Genomic DNA, 5046 nt, shown 5'->3' on the forward strand with positions numbered 1-5046 from the left:
GAATCTAATGAAAAAAAATAAAAAAAAAATAAAAAAGATTATTCCAATGAGTTATTATTAGTATAAAAAAGACCAACAATAAATATTGAAGAAATATATAAGCCTAGTAAGGCTTGATGTCATGTTATTTTCAAGTTCAAAAAGACTTTATAACATTAAAATTTTTTAAATTTTAATTATTTTTTTTTCTTTAAAATTTTTGACAAAACATAAATTTCAAATACTTTTGTCTTCTTTCGATAGTGTTCAAGAATAACTATAAAGGACATGAACTAAAAGATGATGCATAAACCAATGAAATCCGTGTCAAAGAAAGAGTGACAAAATAGAAATAAAGAAGTACATATATTAAAAGAAATTGGAAAGGCTTATTGCCAAAAGACAAGAAAACTTGAGATTCTTGAAACTAGACTAGAAGCAAGAAAGGACTTGATAAGAGTGAAGAGAGCTTCACTCTTGTTTCTATATATATTATCTAACTAGGAACTACATTGTCGTATTATGTGCTAACTTGCTTGAGAACGCACTGGGCGTCTGGCTATAGAAGATAAAACAATGTTTTGTAAGTTTTTGGATAGGCTAGTGGGTTTCAACCATCTAAATACAATCTATTTTAGATTTCAATGTAAAAGCTTAATTCAATACAAAGTACTTAGAAATACTATTTTTAATAACTTCAAGATATTATAAGCATAAAGTCTTTTGTTATTTATTAGTTTTTATTTATTTTATTTTATTTTATTTTATTTTATTTTTAATCCTAATCCTAGACAACGAGCTTCAACAAGCTCTAATTCTCAATCTGACTGTCCAATTGTTGTAAACTTCTACCACTAGTGTCTTTGCAAGCCTTCTAAATGCTTAAGAAGTTTCCATCCAATCTAATTTATAGGTTGCAAGAAAACGCCATAAATCCACACTGATGTATCTTGATCGCCGCCTAGAAGTCCTCAACTTATCACGCCAAAAGTCACCTTATTCCAGCTGGTAGATCTCCAAATATTACAAAAACTCTAAACAACCCCAATCTGCTAACTCTCGATACTTCTTTACACTAATGGTCAAATATCTTCTATCTGTTCCATCAGATTAACACAACTTTTTGCATGCACTTGGCATATTCAACCCTCTAGACATCTCTAAATTTCAACCGCAGAAGTTTCTCCAATTTCACAAAACAATCAAGAGTATCAACCTTAACTTTATTGCAAAAAACCCAATTCACCAATACAAACACTGACTTTTAACAATGATTGTAAAAGTCCTCCCAAATCCTATGAATCCAATTCTACACCTTTTGAAGGAGCTTGAAGCTAGCTCTCCGACCCCAAAATCCCGATCTCCAAATGCCCCTTTCCTTATTTTCTCCTCTCTTTTAACTCCCTGTGGTCCCATTTTCTCCCATTGTCATAATACGTGAAGTCTTGCTTGAGAATACTCCGAGCACGTGACTGTGGAAGAAAGAATGGAAATTATAATAATAAAATCTTAATTCTAATAGAATACTAACAATGCTATAATTAGACCATAATAATGCTAAGCAAGCTTAATCAAATTCAAAAAAAATCTCAAAGAAATTTCAAACAAACAATAAGAATTCTTAAAGAAATATTACAAAGATCACAAATATCATTCAAATACATTTCAATTCAATCTTAATTTAATTCTAGTTAAAATCCTATTGAACTTCATTCAAACTTTAGGCCAAAAATAATTGAATCTTAAATCCTAATAAAATCCTAAACCCTAAATCAAACCCTAAACAAACCTTAAACCAAACCCCAACCAAATCTTAAACCAAATCCTAACCAAATCATAAACCAAATCTTAAATCCTAAATCAAACCTTAGCCAAACCCTAATCCAAATCCTAAACCAAATCTTAATACAAACCCTAAATCCTAAACCAAACCCTAACCAAATCCTAATATAAATCCTAAGCCCTAAACAAAATCCTAACCAAATCCTAAATCCTAAATAAAACCCTAACCAAACCCTAAACCAAATCCTAAATCTTAAATAAAATCCTATCAAATCCTAAACCCTAAACCAAACCATAACCAAACCCTAATCCAAACCCTAACCAAATCCTCAACCAAACCCTAGTAATTCCTACAACAAATTTAAACCTCAATAACTAATGAATAAACCGTTGATCTTAACTCAAATTTTTCAAACTTCTAAAAACATAAGTTAAAAACAAGCACAAAAAAATTGAAAATGATCGGAGTTACCATATTGACGATAACCTCAAAAGTGTATTTGGGTATTGGCCAGCCTCCTAAAATTTTGATGTCAATCTTCTAGAGCCAATATCTCTTCATTGCACCGTTTGATTGATCTCAAAATTCTCATACACATAGAAAATCAAGTTTAATATCCTCTCACGCAAGTTTCACTCCAATCCAACTAGTAGACTGCAAGAAATCTTAAAAACTCCCTCTAGACTTAAAATTCTACTTATTGAGACCTTGAGCCACTTAAACCTCAAAATCCCTCAATTCAACTGTTAGATCAAGTTCAAATTCAAGACACATATTAAACACAACTATAACCATAAACCATTAAAATTTCACATGTAGATCTATTACAAAACTCTTGAAATCACCCAAAACATAAATCCTATTTTATTTCATAAAACCCAAGTCATCCGAAACATCTTCTTCGACGATACTTCTGTATTATAGCAATTAGAACGAGTTATTGGGCACGTTGATTTACTGTGCTTCGTTCGCTTGCTTGCTATGTATCGGGGCCTGGTTGTCCTCTTGGATATGCGGCTGGTATGGTTACGCTGACTTTCCGCCATCATTCGATGCAGTGCAGTAGTCGTCGACATTGAGTCAACTGAATGTTTGATCCGACTTGAAAACTAGGTGTTTCATTTCAAGGTAGATAAATGGTTAGGTATTGCACAATGAAAACAAGTCATAATTAGATTATAAATCCAATAGAATGCCGACAATGATGATCACAGACAGAATATATTCCTATCCACAAATGCTTGATCATCATTTCATGATTACACCTTGAATGTTGCAGTCAAAATCCGCTAAAATTCGACTGCAGACACGAGAGCTCATACATTCATACATGTCTATCACTGAAAGATACGTAAGATGATTGGCTACCAATTTGAGGTTGGACAATGAGGAGCTGGAAAAAGCAACTTACAATAAACGCAGGGATTAGATGAGTAATCACGATCTTAATCCACACAGAGGCCTTAAGTATGCAAACAACTTGAAAATTGAAAGATAAGGGGCCCCACGGATCATCCTTTGTATGTCCCACGACTTGATAACTATGGCCGCGAAACAGAACAAACTGTTAAAAGATGAAAGACAAAACTATCTGGTGCTAAAAACGACAACCCGCGGACACTCATGAGGGATATAACCAGCATAACTATTGTTCTAATTTCCCGAAAGTCACGGCTGTCGATCACGATTGTACCTGTTAAGCCAAAGTTCTAATTTGTCATATTTAGCAACCAGAAAACGACAAGAAGTGAAATAGTTATCAGAATCCAATTCCATGAATCTACATAACACCTCTTTCCTTTCAATCCAACATAAACGCATGTTCTTACTAACCTGTGCTTTTCAAAATCATTCAAACCGTCAACGTCAAAACCAAGTGAAAGCGTTAAAGCTTGCACACTCGACGTCAAAGACTTGCATTGATTTTCTAAATTTAGAACTGAGTGACCTAGTGGCGTTGATATGACTAGATTGCACTTCCCATTCGCGACTCCGACATTGCTTCCTCGCGAGTAGACAAAAAGTGCAGAGAAGAGAATGCAAGAGACAAACTAAAAAGTGATCAATAAGCATCACCCTGCAACACTATCCAAAAACTAACACAACCACGGATGATCCTCTAGAAACCTCCAAGAAACTCCACACCAAGAGCAGACCACTTTCCAACCATACGCAAAGCAATCACCTCCATCTCTTTCAATTGAACTTACTACAATGTGCGTTACCACGCAAACCATGTCATTTTCACTTAAACCGAGCTCTAAACGTTGCCAGGCACCAAAAAGATTCCAAAGTATGCAGGAGAAAAAATGAAAATTTTCTATCCAAATCAAGTACACTGACCTCCTGCACAAACTCTAGCATTCTCTTTCATCCATTCTGATATTCCCAGCAACAAAAACCGAACAGTAATGCTCACTAGTAAAATCCTACTTAAAACTCAGAAATCATGTTCGAATTACGACTCTCAACGCATTTCCAGAGTCCAACCGTTGTAAAGAGCTCCCAAGCCAAAATCCAGCCTCCTCCTACCAAATTCCCGAGACGAAACCGCCATATGATCAAACAACCGATCATCGTCTCTACTAAAAATCGACAAAAAAAATATTTTAAGATCGAAAAAATTCCTCAAAATTCAACCGAAAAACTCAACACAAAAATTTTGAAGCGGATGCGCGACGGGACCAGTAGTGAGAATTCTCACAAAGACGAGCATCGAACAATTGATCGATCACGTGGTGCTGCGCTGTGGAGAATTCCAGTTCTGTCTGGCTACATGGAACTGGAGGTGCGAGACGAAGTTCGAATGCAAAAGAGCAGCCCGTTCCCTTCGCATGCTTTGGCGCTCCCATGCGTGTTCCCTTTGTGACCTAAGTCGCTGGGCAAGTGGGACAGGAATCCAAAAAAGGTGTTGAGGAATCCATGATATTATTTTCTTATTCCGTTGTGTGTACTTCAATTGTGTAATTCCTTCCCAACCCTATTGAAGGCATCTACACAGTAATATATTTATTTATTTATTTTTAATTCATCTACAGGGTAAGGCTCCCTCTCCTTTTCACAAGATTCTAAAATTTCATGATGGTGTTTATTTCATGGTGTTTGTCTTGGAACATATTTGTTACTGAACAGGTACATGGATTGATACTCTTATCACAAGCACCACACCTCTTGTTATTTTAGAATAAGGAGATTCTTTTCAGTAAAGAACTGTATCCTCTCGTTTCTTGTTTCTGAAGCATTTACTGAAGCCTTTGTAGTTTAATTTTTCCTCCTACTTGAGT

The 5046-nt window shown here is 35.1% G+C and overlaps 1 long non-coding RNA gene across 4 annotated transcripts; it reads right to left on the reverse strand.

The window, feature by feature from the left end:
* Positions 1-1168: 1168 nt before the first annotated feature.
* LOC112285631 (uncharacterized) lies at positions 1169-4584 on the reverse strand. 4 transcript variants are annotated; one of them, XR_016504578.1, is made up of 4 exons: positions 4467-4584; positions 3174-4290; positions 2234-2871; positions 1169-1451 (listed from the first exon to the last, which is right to left on the reverse strand). It is a non-coding gene; the product is annotated as an uncharacterized LOC112285631 (long non-coding RNA). The 4 variants fall into 4 exon arrangements; XR_016504579.1 differs by having other exon boundaries at positions 3174-3303; positions 3596-4580; XR_016504580.1 differs by having other exon boundaries at positions 2234-2340; positions 2721-2871; positions 3174-4578.
* Between the last annotated feature and the right edge of the window lie 462 nt (positions 4585-5046).

This window comes from Physcomitrium patens, chromosome 8, assembly GCF_059467195.1.
Source record: "Physcomitrium patens ecotype Gransden chromosome 8, ASM5946719v1, whole genome shotgun sequence".
Classification (NCBI taxonomy): domain Eukaryota; kingdom Viridiplantae; phylum Streptophyta; class Bryopsida; order Funariales; family Funariaceae; genus Physcomitrium; species Physcomitrium patens.